Source organism: Danaus plexippus, chromosome 6, assembly GCF_018135715.1.
Source record: "Danaus plexippus chromosome 6, MEX_DaPlex, whole genome shotgun sequence".
In the NCBI taxonomy this organism is placed as follows: domain Eukaryota; kingdom Metazoa; phylum Arthropoda; class Insecta; order Lepidoptera; family Nymphalidae; genus Danaus; species Danaus plexippus.
Genome location: NC_083540.1, coordinates 1,707,479 through 1,725,669, shown reverse-complemented (window position 1 = coordinate 1,725,669; position 18,191 = coordinate 1,707,479). Strand labels below are relative to the sequence as shown.

Sequence of the window (18,191 nt, the reverse complement as noted above, 5' to 3'; positions counted from 1 at the left end):
ACCTCACTTCCGGCAATTGAAAAACGTTTCAAAATGCGTCCAAACGCTTCAGAAATTAGATTAAAACTACTTTTATTGCATATGAACTTGCTGAGAAGCTGTTAATTTGTAATTACATACAGACTATTACATTTTATTTATTGGTACAGAGAAATTAAGTGAATTCTACATTTCTAACGATTATAGCAGAGAAGCTGTGAGAGTAATACTATTTAATTGACATTTTCAATAAACCATTTGACACGACCTATTATACTCGTAATAAAAAATTAACTACATAATTAATTATGTTATGCATTAATGATAATTAAAATATATTTAACACTATAAACGTTTCCTTCGTTTAATAAATTTTAATTATTTCGTACACCACAGTCTTGTTGATAAAAAGTAAGCGCCTATACATGCTGTTATGGATAATGTTAATTTAATATATCTTGCATAAAAATGTATGCCCATCCAAGTTTGATACCATGGATGTTTTTTATTTAACAACACCAGAAACCTAAATTGAATTCACCCACAAACATAAATATGTATGTGTAATCGGAATTATCAAGGCTTTTATACTATAGGCGAATACCCTTCCGTATCCTTTCAATAAAGATTACGCAAATACAAACAAAGATTCAGGCATACAAATGCGTTAGTTATATATATCACTATCATGTTTATAATTTGTAAATTATGAAATCGCAAACCTATAGTAAGGCATCACGAAAACATGAAGTAGATATTGTACCAGAATGTCGACTTGTCAACCACTGCAATAAATATATACGTTCAAGCCGTACAAGGATATACTGAATTAATAGCTATCCGACCACTAGATTAAATCTAGAAGCATCGTTCAGAGATGTCTGAGATAATATTAAATATCGAATTAATTAACAAAATCAATTTATAATATATTGACGATATAAACAGTTCCCACACTATTTTTATAGAATTCATCGTTATTTATTATTGGTCTTATTTTATTGAATCGCATATTCATAAAATGTCTCTGCGTTTGTGTCCAATAAAATTGATATTTGATATTGGTCTGGGATATATAAATTTTGTACTGTATTATGAATTCAGTTGCTCGGAATTTATTTATATATTAACTGAAAGTTTCACCAACGTGTCGGTAATAAATTAAAATTGGTAAAGAATGAAGAACCAGCATAAACAGTGCAATTTCCTAGACGCTTTAAATTTTCAGTATAATGAAACTTTTAACAATGTAAACATCATGATCATCATTGGAAACCTGCTTCCTGGTCACGCTACTGAGGACGTCCATCACCCTTTGATGATAAATCACAAGGCACACTGTTGTCATCCGTGCTATAGTGCATCCGGATTAAAATTAGAATCTTTGAATCCGTTCAAAAATGAGCTGTGAAAATTTTCAGTGACCCTGTGTTCTGAGGAAGGTAGTGAAGCATTAAATTTAAGGAGAGATCTTGCTCCCTGTGAGCGTTTTACTGCTTGTGCACTGGGAGGTGTTCCATGGAACTAATTGACATGATCCAACGGATACCTTTTATTGTTGCCTTCTGGCCATCGACAGGTAATCCAATCCGACATCTTAGCTCTCTAATAGTTGCATATTGTGCGGCTTCAGAGAAACTCTCGCTTTAGGAATAAACTCAACGCTGATGTTTTCTCAAGGAACTATTTACAGTAAGTGGATCTTCAAGAGAGGAGTAAATAGGATTTTGAAAGCTTATTTACAAGTGATACGCTATGCTACGTTTACTGCTCAAAATCAGACTTGCCTAACCCTTGTTCGCCGCTGACCTGATATAAAAAAAGTCATTTACAAATCTTCTCATTTGTTAGAAGTTGTCTTCTTCCACGATTTTTGTCCCTCACATGGGCTGTTTTACCTTCAGTCTTCTAAAAGTACTGCCGGAGGTCAAAAATGTTTGTTTTTGACGCTTTGTTTTATCATTGCTTCTTCGTGCCGCTGAATGCCGAAATTGCGAAATAACCGCTAACGAACAGCCGAACCTATCAAAATCGCGTGACAAAAACTTACCGACTGTAGTTACCGTGTTTCCTGTGTTTCTAATTTAGTATCGGTTTTATTCGTTTTATTTATTTTTTTGATTTCAGTGAATTTGCGAAATACATGGTTATGTTATTTACAGGCCGTTCGGTCTGATTAACGAATTTGATTTGAATTGTATAATCAAGGGGCTAACTCTCACATTCCAGCTTTAAATAATTATTTTATTTTTCTGTGATTTTATATAAGAATAATATTTAAATATAAATAGAATATGTTAAAAACATTTATTTTTATTGGCTTTTTGTCTATCCTTTTGTCGTATATGTTAAAGTGAAAAATAATATTTTTCTCACTATTTTATGACTCGTTAGGAAAATAACGTAAAGGTCGTATTCCAATTTAAGAGATTCTCTGTATCTATAAATATTTATACATAAGGCCTAAAGAATGTCATCCTTACATATATAATGAGGAAATAATGCCAACAGAATAGCAATAATATGTTCTGTGTGATAATTTTAAAAGAAAATTTACCTAGTAAAAGGAATTAAATATATTCATTAACATCGAGAAGAAAATAAACCTCAGTGGAAGACGGTCTACCATACACTATCTTAAAATAGCTTAGAAATATTTTGCATACAAGAGAATTCATTAAAATCTGTCCAGTCGTTCTTAATATATCTTAAATGTTTGTTCTTAAAATCTTATTTAATTTAAAAAATCATTATCTGCTGTTTTATAATACAATAATTTCTATGTTTTTAGAAGTAAATACCTTCATATCTGGCAGTGAAACATTTCCCACAGCACTTCACGGTACGACCCATTTGCTTAATGATCTCAATTTAATATTTTTAACTCCAAGTATATTGTATAGATTTAGAGTTTTATCGGTGTTTAAAAGATATTGATGTAAAGTTTTAGCAATTTTTATGTTAATAAGTTTCCTTCATGATAATGATATTTCGACTATAAAATTATATTACTAATGATGTTATTATATCAACTAATATAAAAAGAATCTGTTCTGAATTCTATGATTACGTATACATCATTGAACTATAAATAAATCGAACTCCAAAATCCTTATGGTATAAGAATTGATATCAGTTTAAAGTTATGTTATCTGCTACTGTATACTATAGAATAGAAGTTATCTTCTTAATACAACGTAGTAAATAGTTCATGTCATATTATTTAACACTGAGTTGTATATACCGTTGAAGGAAACCTTACCAAATCGTTTGAGTATTAAATAATGATAACATGAAAGGTATTTTGAGAATTATGTTCTTTGAACGAACTCTATTTTATTTTTTTTGTATACTACCAATTATGATGTATATTTATAACGCATCACCTTTAAGGCGGACTTCAAACGAAGTCGTAATAGTTTTAAAATATCAGCAGGGATTTCTCTCTAGGTATTTAAGTGGATAGATGTCCCCTCGCAAGCTTCTAGTAGTGAATAGCGTCTATAGTAAAATTAACAATTATGCATATTAATATCAGGTTAAAGATTTGTCATAAAACACACTTTAATTGAGATCTGATAAAGCTAGTATATTCACGTTGGATATATCACTGGTTGGTTGGTTGGTTGGAAATTGAATGTTTATATATTGCTACTTAATACAAAGTCATCAGACTTTTGTCTCTTATTAGCTAATATTTTAATTGTAGTTTTATTGATATATTTCTTAAATGATTTTTTTTTGTTTATGAAGTAAAAGAAATTAACAACTATATCTGTTAAATGTATAACTTCGTAAAAACTTAGTGCTCTGTATATATTTTTAACGTGGTCATCCTTCGTGTCGAGTACTAGCTAATTGAATTGTCACCCGCAGTTTGAAACCCCATGTACTTAAAGAGTTAAAGTACAAGACAATATAATTATATCGTATCTGTTAATGTATAGAACATTATTCTCGGATCATAGAGCTGAACTAACCTATACATTCTGTATGTATGCAATATATTAAAGTGTCTTAAAAAACATAAATGACTGGCTACGGACGTTCAAAGTATAACTATGAAGGGTAATACTATATAAAAGTCAAATATTCTAATGTTTTGCACTTTGGGTAACCAATCTAACATTAACATCGCAATGTACTCACTCAACTCGCGTTTTCCAATGCATTTTATATACATGTGCTACATACTTATAAAATTTCACGTACACCTTAAAATCTGTGTATATTTATACGATCACCGTATATATAATATTTATCAGTCTAAAATAGTATTGATTAGTCTAGGCCGGTCTAACTGCTAATACGTTTATATTGGGAGCAATCACTCCACGTCGTGCCTCAGCGTCTGGACCGAGCTGGTGCTGTAACCGGCGCGGCGTGGTGCGTCACGTACGGTTTATCGGTTATATTTAAACAGTTTTAATGTTTGTAATAGTTTTTATTACATTGTACGTATTATATATTCTTAAATCGTTTTTCCACTCATATACCTGATAAATACGCATACTATTTATCTATGAAATAATTATTTAATGATCTAATTAAAATCTCATTTTATTTATTCATATAACATATTAATGGCCAAATCAAATAAACAAGACTACGATGAAAATTAATTTATTATATTATTTGTTATAAGTAAAAGGGATTATATATTTCTGATTTTTTTATCACTTTCCATTTATACGTAACAATTAAAACTTTCACCATATAACATTTTAAAGCTTCTTGCAACGCGATGGACCCGACAGCCGCACGGTGCATCCATGGAATGCTGAAGTCTCGTCTCTCAACAGCATATTGATAGATATAATAATTTAACATAATACATGTACATTAATTATTATAGTACGATACACTCTCATGCCGTGAAAGCATGCGCACGGATCATTCCTAACGTCCGTACTACGGATTAAATGCGTTGCAACTTTACGTAATAAACGTTTAGTTTAATCAAGAAATATATTACTACAGCAATTGTTAATTAATTGCTATTAATCAGTTTAGATTTGTTATACATATTCATGATGTACATCGGAAGTGTTTACTGCGTGTCAGAGGTGTCAGGAACTTGAGAACGCTTCACTGGTTAAAATAATGATAAAATATCGATTTTACAGGAGATACAATATCTAGAGTTATAAATTATTTTACGGAACAGAATATAAAATCGCTGACGGGTGATTTTCGTTGTCCCAAAATATATTAGAGAGAAATTTTTTTACACCGCCAAATTTTTTTCACCCATCTATCGCATGTCGTAATACAGATGGGCTAGGCCAATGTGACCCACCAAATGGCTTCTATATTACATATTTTAATTTATTATAATACAGATTGACGTTGAAACTTTGATTTTGTTATCACGACTGCGATCGATTTACCCATAGTCACACCCATAATTTAATAATTTAACTTATTTTATCAATTAAATTATTGTTATTTAGATCGAAAATTAAAAAAAAAATTTACTTACAACGTTTATAAATTTTCCATATATCCAGTGAAATTCACAGTAAACATGTTTGCATAAAAATATTTCTGAATGTTTGTTCTTAACCGTTCCGTGTCGTGGAATGTCTTCGCTTATCGCTGTCATTATAATTCAATTAAACTGAACTTTTAGGTTTCAGTCTGGCATTGATGATAGGGATTTGTTAGGAAAATAAATGAGATATGTCAATATATTCGTATATGACTTCGCCGAACAGATTTTCGGCTTTTAGGGGAATGAACATTAGCGCTTATGTAAACCATTAGGGATAGTCGTGCTACGCCTATTTGAAGAAATTTATTAGCAACGAAAAATATAAAGCCCTGTCGTAATATTGTGTTATTGTTAAGTAGTGTTAATATTAAATAAAAGTAATTTAAACTCAATTAAAACACGCAAACCGTACATAATACTTATATTTGTGGAAACGACGGTTACGAATTATTTATAATGTTTAATTTTCTACAACTCGTAATTCTCTGACGTTCATTTATACACGAAAGCCATGCTCAACAAAATCAACTTCAAACATATTTAGAGCAAACAAGTTAAGTCGATCAAAGCTTTCACAGTCCCCTCAGACTTACCATTTCAGTGTTTTATAGCCAGTGCATCAAAGAAAAATTACTACGCTTTAATATTTCTCACTTCTGTATACAATTTCTCGAACACCGTTCAGAACATTAGAAGGCACATCTGATGTTCTAGTAAGTATTCGTGAACGGGGTTACGATCATCCTGCTCTCGCAGAGTAAATGCGTAAAGATAACAATTTCGTATAAAACATCGCTTCTATACCATGTCGAAGTGGATGACGCCTAACTAATATTAAAACAACTAACCAAACACTCTTTTGTTGCAGGTACAGTATGGCAGTCTGCGGCGAGCGTTGTGAGTCACTGTGACGCTCACCGACGAATCGAATCGATTTCACGACAATATAGATAGATCCCCTTAATAAATCATATCAAATCGGACGTTGCATTGAATCGATTAATGGCTAATTGATTGTACGATTCAATATTTCTATATGAAATGCTCTAAACTTGATATTCTTTAAGTAATCGCTCATTGAATGTGTCGCCAACCGAACGATAAAATCATTGACGAGACAAAAGAATGACGAGGCGTCATAGCAGGGACGTCGTGAAATATTTAAACAGCTCCCTAGAAAGCTGGATAGATAACATTTTGGTTTTCATAAAGATTCGTCGGTGAGCGGGCAATTGTTTTATCATACTAATGTATACGATCAATTATAAAAGTCGCTTTATCAAAATATTATATAAATAGGAATAAATATAACAACTGACAGTATAAGATAAATTGACGCCATTATAACTATCTGTTACGATATTAGTCTGTGGTTAACGATCTTATTATAAGACTTGGTAATGTGACTGACTATCAAATCACACTCGATTTGGGCGAATGGATGTCATGAAAACCTGTTCCTAACGAAGTCTTAATATCATTCAGATATGAACTTTGAATGCTGTTAGGTTAAGCCATACTAATATAGCGATGTTCCCGTCAAGATGTCTCCGAGTGCGGCAGACCATCCTCATGGGTTGGTTACAAGCTAGGTTTATGGCAAGGCTATCACTACTTACCGTCAGACACATTCTACTACTACCGCCTCTACAATACTCATATATCATGTTTGTTTTAATTGTTTTGCATTTTTTAATATTTGTGCCGTTGTTTGTTGCCAAATTACTACTTACATCTTTCATATAATTGTATAGTATTGGTTATCCAGCGCCACCTAGCGTTGAGTAGTGGTACTATTGGTAACATCAATTGCGTTTTATTTATTTTTTTTGTTAAAGTTGCGTCGTGTATTTATTTCATTTTATATTGTGCGCATCTTTTTTCCTAATTTACGTAACTTATGTATTTGCTTAAACATTTTTAACTTAAAGTTCTATGTTACATCTTTAGTCATGCGGGAAAATCAACGTTTTGACTTTTAGTTTAATTTTATTAAGAACTGCTGACATAAGTGCTTCTTAATAAGTATGAGAAAAGGTTTGAATCTGCGTCTGATATGGGTGAATTTACAATGTTATGTAAAGCGCCACCTTTTGTTAAAAAAGAGAAGCTTGTGAAGTTGTATTACGAACAATGCCGAGTAGTTTGTCGAACTGACCATAGAGAGCGTTAGTTACATTACATTAAAGCTTGTGTTACATTCTACTAGATGGCCTTAGGTGTACAAAAGTATGGAGTCCAATCAACTTCCTGGAGTAACTAGTAATTATTAATTTATTTTTATCTTGTGTCTATTTGTATTAGACAAATAAATACAATTTGCTCTGTTCTACATTGCTTATAGTTAAATTACAGAATAAGGTTTTTGTATCTTTGACTATTGATAACTGAATGTGAATCCTTAAAACTACACAATATTTAAAAAAAAAACTCACTCACTAAAATAAAAAACAAATCTTCGCTATACTATTCTATTGTTATTATTATGCCATGCGATAGAATTTTGACAGATTTAAAAAATAATATTTGTCCGAAATGGCCTCAGCTGCTAGAAACATCGGGTATTCTTTTCTTAAGAAGATTTTATCTTGAAAAATTTCAATGCAATGTACACAATTGTAATTTTGACAAGTGTACGAGGCGACAGATAAATTAACCACTATACAATGATCTGTCATTGTAAGTATCACTTTAACCTAGCCACGATGCTACCAACGTAACTCACTCTCATTTAGGTTTTTGTATATCTACGTTAAAACGAGGGGAACGAATGAGACGTTAGTCGGCGGCTGATTTACCTGCAATGCCTCCAAAAGGCCTTGTGCTTTAAATTATGAAAGTAACCTAATCCACACTATCGCTGTAAAATCTGGGTCGCTTATTAACTATCGCAATGTACGTTTACCATCGTAATTCTAATGAAACAAAAAATATATAATTCTGAAATTATCTAACGTAGGGAAGGGAAAGGTTCTTTGTTGCGCCTTGTCTAAGATTCTTATTACAATTTTAATCTGGAAAATTATTTGTCAGCTAAAAATATAAAAACATTACTAACAAAAAAATCATTGAAAATATTTTTCTATATGATTATAAAGAACATTTAAAAAAGAAATATAATTTCATAAAATAAATGTTTTTAAAAGTAATGTAAAAAAAATACATATGAATAATTTAATTAAAAGTTTTAAAATCCATTTTTGAGATTCATGACGCTTCTTGGCCATGTTCATCTCTAATAATTATAATTTAAATTATTTTATTATTATTATATTTTCCTTTTATAATCCATTTTATGGTTATTTAAATGTTATTCGCTATTAAAAGCATTATATTATATACATTTTATTATAGTATAATTAATGCTAGTAGAAAATTTAAAAAAAATCTATTTTTGTGTATTTAACTCGAAGAATGTGATCTAAGATTTTCGCGAGAATTCATTTAAATGATACTAATATTTTCGTATTACTACCCGTATTTTATTATTTAAAAAAAGTGTAATCACATCTCTGCCCGTGATCATAGTTGCTGCAAAGTAACAGAAACGTCGTGAGTATGTAGTTTTTATAAATAATAAAATACTCGTAGTAATCCGAAAATGGTAGTTTTATTTAAATGAGAGAAATTGCTGACAGAGAGATAAATATGTTATAAATTGATTAAGGTTTCTGGTTTATATCGGCATTAGTTTCATGTAAGATGGTCACAGATAACGTTTGCTAGAGCACTATTACGACTACTAATGTATGTAGCAATTTACTACGTAACTGGATTCCCTAACTTGTAGGCACATCTTAAACAGATCAACAACTAATGCCGCCTCGTTCGGAGAAGGTTTAGTGTCTGTTGTAATATATTATCTTAATTAAATTATATGACAGGAAATATATATTATATAGGATTAAATTAATATAACATACCATTAATTTCTAGTAAGTATTATTAAACTGCTCCATTTTATAATGAGATCTAAGACTTTCGCGAGTTTTATTCGTTTAAATGAAACTAATATATTTCGGATCACTACGCTCCAGTTTATATTGTATTTATTTTGGATTGACTTTACGCTATCAGCCTCATATGCATACAAACAGTACTTCATCAAAGTCAAGATTACTTTAATATTTTTCTCATACCAATAGACATCTATTGGGACAATAATTAACATTACCAACCTGCATACTTTGCTGTAGATTACATTTTTATCTAGCTTTATTTACTATCAGAATTATTCTTCATAAGTATCTTCAAGTTAAAACGTGAATGCATCGTTTTAAATATAAATAGGTATATAGGGCGGGGACGCTGAAGAGTTTCTATAATAGCTGTTCGGATATCACCAGGTAGAGATTTTGTAATAAATGTTGTAATGATAAATCCGCTTATTTTACCCACACACAACATGACCTATGACATTCAACACGGTTAATACTAGATATTAAACAACGAGGGCTACCAGTCGGCCGGTCGGTCGGCCGGCCGGTCTACTCACGAGAGCCTTAATACTGATTGCAATGCATTATAATACGAGTGAACATGAAAGCATCTCGTCTTCCCTTGCTTATTGCAAATTGCTACGTTCAACAAGATTTATGTAGATTGCAGATGTTTATTTATCAATCAATATGTTATATTAATTTTGAGACAATAAGGAATACGTGCTTATAAAGTATATAATCTAGCTCATAGTATGAGTAATGTTCGCGTCGCTGTGGTGGCTTGTGTTAGACAATGGCTTATTGTTCGCGTCAACCAGATGTCCTTCCGCGAGCGGCGGGCGACCTTTGAGTTTATGTTCACATAAGTACACCTAAATAATTAATTACATTACGACTGTTGTGTTGCAAATAACGTAAGTTCAACAAATGACATAAGTTGCATTTAAATTACTATACGTAAAAAACTATTGATGGCACTTCCTTGTTCTTACTGTTCTATATAGATGTTATGAAATTGAGGAAGTGTACGTGCGAGTGTATCAGATGAATAGTATAAACATATTTTACTGTTTCCTCAAAGCCACGTGTTTATAATGTTTGATGAAGATCTTAGTTTTTTTTTTTTTTCAAGTCGACTCACGTCACTGATTCACTGTTAAATTATCGTTTGATCTTTATGCACGAAAGTACACGAGATGGTATAGAATACGCTATCATATAATTGTTATATAATTTTTTTTTATATATATATAAAGATCGCTGCTGTTTCACGTTATATAGATACAATGTTTTTAATTTAACCCACTTAGACCTACATTATCTCGACATCAATAACCAAATATTTATCGTGTTAAATCCTTCACGTCCCAATTATGATAAGTTTGTATCAAAATCAACATCCGATGTACTGTCTGTTGGTCTTTTTTATCGTGTTAAATATATATATATATATATATAATCAGTATTAACTAAGAGAATAATATATCTATACTGTATTCAATATAATATTTATCCGTCAGAAATTCAAAGCACATGTTCCAAGTGATGCTTTATGCGAGTATAATAATTTATGAAAGGATTATTCTAGAACGTTCCGCCGTCCAATAAAAGGTTGCTGCCCCGCCGGACGCTCGCAGCACAAACATAACAAATTATATACAATTTTTTCTCTGCACCGATGCATGTTAATTTTATGGGTGATCTCATCGCTTGAAAAAGAAGTGACGTCATCCGCGCAGATGATAATTTGTTTTGGCAAGTTATAAGGAAGAGATAAATGTACACATATATGTAAATAAACCGTATTGCATAATGTGAGTCCTTTACGATTCCGTCCGTCCTTATAAATGACTACCTATCTGTCAGTCAGCGACTATATTAGTTGTGGACAGCAAAACGACTCTGTTAAACACATTGTAGACGATGAGATGGTTATGCGAATTGTTAGATTTACAGCGTGTCGTCGCTGTAAAGTGAGAGTAAAATATAAGATGGGTGTTCACGTGCCTATATAACGTAAAATTATTTTATTCTATCTTAACATTTTCTATTCTAGAAATCGTTACGTTGATGTTATATGGATTTTTGATTATATTACAAATGTTTCATATAAAAAATATATTTTAAATCGTATAGTTTTTAAGCTAACCAAGTACTCAGGCACAGACACAGCAATGACAGGGCAACTCCAGCGATAAATTGTCCTATCGGTAGTATTGACTCAATAATAACATATAGCTTTATCATCAAGTGCTGGCTACACCGCAATGCGGAATACCATAAATAACACGTTTAACGTCGCATTTAGCAACCGTTCGCGAAATGTTCCTGACACAACAGTTAAGCCGTTTAACTGCCCACTAATAATGTAACTTGAGTATTAACAACCTGTAGAGACGACTTCACATTACTTACAGCATTCAACGCATTTTACGCTCCTTCAGGACGTTAACAGTGGTATAACACGTCCGCGAGCGATCTGAATCCTATGTAATGTGCACCAATAAAATATATAGATTATGCTCAATATATTACCAGTTTGAACAACTTTATCGATTGTAATGATTCTGTTAATTCGATTAAGGAATTAAAATAGAAAGCTGGAAACTTTCATTTGCTATAGAATCTAGTGTCAAATATCGTATGCAAATATAGTCTTGGTATTGCTGAATCAGAAGGAAATTCGATAATTTTATCTCGATAAAAATAATTATATTCCGCTTGATGTTAATATGACGCATACAATTCATCTCGTTAGTTTTATTATTGAATAATCTTTGCTAGTGATCTATGTTTAATATAGTCTTCATAAATAAAATCACTTACACTGACTTCCATGTATATTCATTTCAGTCGTATATGAAACAAAGTAATTATAATATTCAAATCTGTATCCATCAGCGAACAATCGTGATGGTTATTTAAAAATAGTTTTCCGCTTTCCCAAAACAGTACAGAGGTTTTTGAACCCAAATGATATATGACACAAGTCAATGATGGATCGAGTAAATCTAGAGAGTTCGTACCCTCGTCGACCCTGTGAGGTTTGCCAGAGGGTTGCTAATGTAATTGTATTTAAACGATCTAGTGTGTACTTTAGATATCATTAAAATTATTACACTGATTGCATTATTGCTGGATTAATCGATGCTGAATCGTTTCCGAGCACCTGTGAAGTACAGTGGGCGGAATATCTGTGATACTAAATAACGTTCTACAGTTAAAATCGCCATTAAATGTTAAAATCGTGCAAAACGAGCTGTTTGTTCGTTTGTACCAGCTGTCTAGATGTTGAATCGAGTGTAACTATCGGACAGGTTTACCAAGAGCGTCCATGACCCGCCTGCTGGAGTCCTGCATAGAGCCCGATGTCGTAATGATGAGATTACATCACTCACTATCACTTACCTTCATTATCTGTTCTGATCGATATCATTACCTCGCTTATTTGTAATCGGTAATCGCTGTTACAATTTGCTACCATTCCATAATAGGCGAGCTGTGTTGTCGTTTGCGATTTATGCCGTGATTATGTTTAGCTTTTCCTGTTTCTGAGCGTTGTCAAATAGAATTATATTTATCTGTTGTTGCCCTTTGTTCTAAGACAATTACATCTGTTATAATGACAGAATTAGCCTCGGCTCTCTTGTTATGTATTGAACTTTGTACACAGTATCACTTGGATGTTTATTAGGATTCAAATGCCGTTTTTATTTATGTGTGAGTGATATCAGTTTATATTCAGTATTTTCATGTGACATTTGTATGACATCAACCCTCGTTTATCTGAACTCTCGTGTAGGTCAATGACCTGCCTTGTGTCGGGGGTGAGGGAGGACATTTATAATCACATTATCGTGTCTACGTTTTTAACCAACCACCTAATGATTTCACTATTTGTTAATTCCGTTGACTCTATCGCCGAAAGGGTTGATTTATTGATATTTAAATGATTTCCTCATAATAAAGTCATTTAAAATTCTCGTCAAACAAAATACTTTTGACCTTAGTAATATTAATTAAAGCCATTGATCGAATGACGCCTTGCATTTCTTTTTATAAAGCGTAATTATAATATTTATAACACAAACAAATCGTTTCATAATTTTATAGCGATATCCTTTCATCTGGTGTTTATTCTATACAACGAAACCGGGGTCACTAGCGGTCATTGCAGTCTGTAAATTTTGGTAGAATTAGTCGTAAAGGCGTTATAAGAGCCAGCGGGTGTCTTTGTCTAACGCAAAGTTTGCAATAACATTGTACAAAGCTAGTAATTGTTCCGCGTCTAAATTAATTTGTCTATACTATAGTTATTTATGAATCGGATAATATTATACGTTTGATTTTTATTATCATATGAATTTATTGTTTTTAAATTCTTCCTGACGTGAACAGAATAAAGAAATTTGTTCCTCATCCTTGTACTGAATGACCACACTTAACATTTACTACACAAAGATATCTTTTTCCATTATATTAATATATATTTTTAACATTTTGTTTTTTTACCGATTTTATTGATATTAATTTTGCGGAACTATTGAATATGAATCATTTTATTCTACAGTTATTTTAGTTTTTGTATTAGATTGAAAGTGGAACGACCCATGCATGCGGTTTTAGAAAATTTAATAATAATTTGCGAGTGACACGATTTCTTTAACGATAATTTTAGTGTTGCTATACATGTCAAGGTTATCGGAGAGATTTTTTTATGCTGAAGCTCTCATTTAAATGGCAATGTTTCTTAGCTTGTTTATTTCACATCTCTAGGTGACGTTTGAACTACACGCTCCTGTTTATATAGGTGATTGTTTCTTTGAATTCTGATTCAGGCTTGACGATTTGCAGTATCGTAATAGGAATAACCAGTAGTGATTCATGATGCCGGGTATCCTGGGTGAGAAGAATAAACAGGGCACATGTTCAATGATGATCAGGCTCCTGTAACCAGAGTACCCACCACACGAGTGATCTCAGGGGTACACATTATGTAAATGTGTTTTAATTACGATCCAGGTCTAACCATTGAGTTGTTTTCATCTACGCCTGAAAGTTTACTTGTTTTCAAACAGTTTGTTAGAATATAAACATTCAAATGTTTATGAAGCAAAATAAAGTATTTATTGTTATGTTGTTTATATGTTTTTCTTTGAACAATTCAAGGATTTGTTTTTGAATTTTTTAACTTAATTAATTCTGATACCGTATGACAAAGGCAAAATAATGCTAAGTATATAATTATTAGGGAAGTTTCAAAGCATATGCCCATCGTAATCATGTTTGCTATAAATCTATTTTAAACTAAAGTCTCGGAAACAAGACTAACTGGAAAAACCAGTAAAATTATAGATGGACCATATACCATAGCCTACAGAAGCAGGATTTGCGAGTGACCAATATAATCTGATCCTACAAGTCGTTGTAGATGCCCTCGTAAGTCCGTTTGTTGAATGATGTTTCGGGGGTGGGAAGGTCGAATTTCATTGGTTTGTTGACACGACGGTCAAGGTGAGTGCGCGGCGCCAGCCAGCAGTCGGTGAAAATAAACATAATGTAAAATTTAAATAATAATGTTTACCTGTTTAGCTGTTTGAATGTTTACACAAAATTTATTTGATGTAATTCTTGTTAATTTCAATATTTGAACAATATCAGCCGACGCTGGAGTGTAATGAATTAAGTATTTCAGTCTCTAAAAAGTATTTGTATAGAATATTTTTAGTGCCTTCCATAATATTTTTATAGTTCCCATGTCTACTGATATATCGTTAAGTATAATTTACATTATAACTCTATTAACAGGGATCGTTTGATGTGTCGGAAATGTTTTCGTTGGTCAAATAAAATGTGGTTCAAGTGAGACAGCCGTTGATAAATTTATAGTTGGTTCAACATAACCCTTCCCCGTGCCATAGCAGTGGTTTATTTTATAAATGTTGGTGTGTATTAGTTTGGGAGATTAAACGCTCAATGACAATCTATTCCGCTTAGTTTATTTCCATCGAATACATCCCTGGACCCGCGCCACGCATACCTTCCCGACGTTGATATAACCCAAGCGGTGTTTTATTAAAATACTCATATTTTACATACTCGTCCATGTCTCCCGCGAGATATGACGCCCCGCTGTCGTTGAGTTTGAATATATATATATATTTGCCTGTCCACATGTTACATTATCTATTTAGAAATTTTTCATCACAAAAATATAAAGTGTTGGATGCCAAGTAACACGGAAGTTTAAAAACAATATTTCACTTCTGTTCCCTCATTATTATACGCGGACGAATACAAGTTTCTTTATTATATATACTGTACTGATAATGTATTTTACTGTGGCTTTTATAATAATGTTACGTCGACATTTATCTCATTGTACATGTTATTTTTTGTTTACTTTTAAAAGTTTAAATTTTATTCCTCATGACATAATTTAAAATTGCCGATAAATGATTGTGGCATTCAAAGGGTATACGGAAAAGAGTGAAGAAGATATTTAAAACATGAATTTGATTTCTGAACTTACAACGTACTAATTGATATGCATTGGATGTTTTAAAATTTTAATTGCAGCCTAGAGTACGAACCTTAACGATCCATACCAGGCATATGTATGTGCTACTGGCCCATCACCGCTTCCTTTAACGGAGGGCTTCTACGAATTGAAAACTCGTGATCATAAAGGAAATATTTAAAGCCGATGAACTGTTTACTGACTTAATTAATAATTGAGAATATGGTCTGAAACTGTTTTTTTTTTACGTCCGTCTATGAATGAAGTCACGACACTGTACTATTTTAATTATCTGCACAAAACCTGAATATAAAACTGTCACTTTGACCTTATATAATTTTTATAAAAAAAAAAAATGTCATTACTTAACTGCTAGCAAAATAGAAACGAATAAAAAATATTCTGATATACATGAAGTTCACATTCAAATACAAATCCATTGATAAAAACATGACACATTTAGTTTTCATTTATAATACGGTAAAAACTAGACCTAAGCATAGAAAAGTCATGTGGTATGAAGTTTATGATGTTCTAGCGTGTCGAAAGGCTCGCCTGGTTGCCTGCATCATGAGTCATTAGTTAGTGTACTTTTGTACCGAGTACATTTTACAATGCAGTATATTTATCAAGCCATCAATCAACATGACTACAACATTTATTGAACAATTAGTGTACAATTCCAGGACGTTTTCCTCGTTTCGTGCGCTCTCATTTTAATTTCTGACCCAATTTATACTTAAAATTTCTTAGAAATCATATAGGAAGATGTTGTTTATATCAGATGAGTTCCTTGAAAGCTATGTTCACGGTTTTCATAAAAAAAATTGGGTTTCTCCCATCACTCTCTGTTTGGTAAATAAAATTCATTCTTATATAGAGTAGACCTTGGTCAGAGTACGTCAACTGTGATCGTGACGTATTTAAAATGTATCGATGTATTTAATTATATATATTTTAATAACAGCTCGTGTCTATTGTGACGGCTGATTGCAAGCCATCGTAAACATAAAGACTAATTAAATTTTGAATTATAGATACTGTCACTACACTCACATAACCTTCGGAAACGACCTTGTGTGTAGGAAATGGTAGTTTTTTTATGTATAAGGTGCGACCGACTTTGATAATTCCTTTAATTTTGAATTCTATTGAGTTTTTTTTTGTCATAGTTTCCATATATATTACATTGAGATCTTTTAAAGTTAGACGTTTTGAACGAAAAACATATATTTTGAAGGTCCCATGACATTGGATGCAGTGACACTTAATTTACAGGCATTTCCTGCTAAGTATGTCTTTGTTAAATGGCAAGCAAATTACACCTCCGTTGAATTTAATCTCATGTATATTTTATTTTCCTTTGTTAATTTTATCTGTTGCTCATTTGTTTTTAATTGAATTTTGCAATATTCGAGACGTGTTATTGTTAATGTTTGTTTTGATGACGTATAATTTGTTACTTGAGAGGAAATATTCTCTTTCTGCTACAGTAGATTTATGTTCGTAATGAAAGATCTTCACACAAAGGGTCACGTAAGAGTAAGTATATAAGAGATCTGTAATAATAAATCGGCTTATTTATACGTATGTAGAGTAAATAATTTCAACAGATTCATAAAAGTTTATTACGCCTTCTTTTATTTAAATAAAATTCTTCAGCAATCCGTTGTTATGACATTTATCGTCTCTTTACTGTCGGACAATAAACGGACTTTAAAGGCGAGCGATAGTCGCTCTGGTCGCATTTGTAAAGGTGTTGTCGATTTTTGTTCGTATGTTGTTAATGACCTGTCTTTTAAAACGTTACGAAATAATTCATAATGAATCTACAATGCCATACAAAAGTTGGAAAATAAATATCTGCATCGTAAAGTAGCGAACTTCCGCCAATACTCATGACCTCATGCCAAATGATGTCACTGTGTTTGAATACATTATGTTGTCACGGAAACTAAAATTTATATCCCGCGATCTTTTCGAAATTTCCTACTTTTTTCTGTCTGTAAAATAATTTTGGCGGAAGTGAACTTTCGCAATTGGCACCCCTTCGCTATAACTCGAGGAAATACAAAAACCAGCCCGAGTTATGGTATCAAATTATGACTTTACGGCCACGACTTCAATCAGCAGTTAAATATTTTTGTAAAGCTCTCGTATTTATGGCTATAGAAACTTACGTAAAGAACTGTTTTGTAACATTAAAAGTTCTTTATATAGATCTCACACAGCTGCTGATGGTAAATGTTCTATTTGT

At 32.1% G+C, this 18,191-nt stretch overlaps 1 protein-coding gene across 3 annotated transcripts in view; it reads left to right on the top strand.

Moving 5' to 3' along the window:
* Positions 1 to 18,191, top strand: part of LOC116779178 (protein bunched, class 2/F/G isoform-like) — an 88,988-nt gene that overhangs the window by 21,119 nt on the left and 49,678 nt on the right. The window lies entirely within an intron of this gene.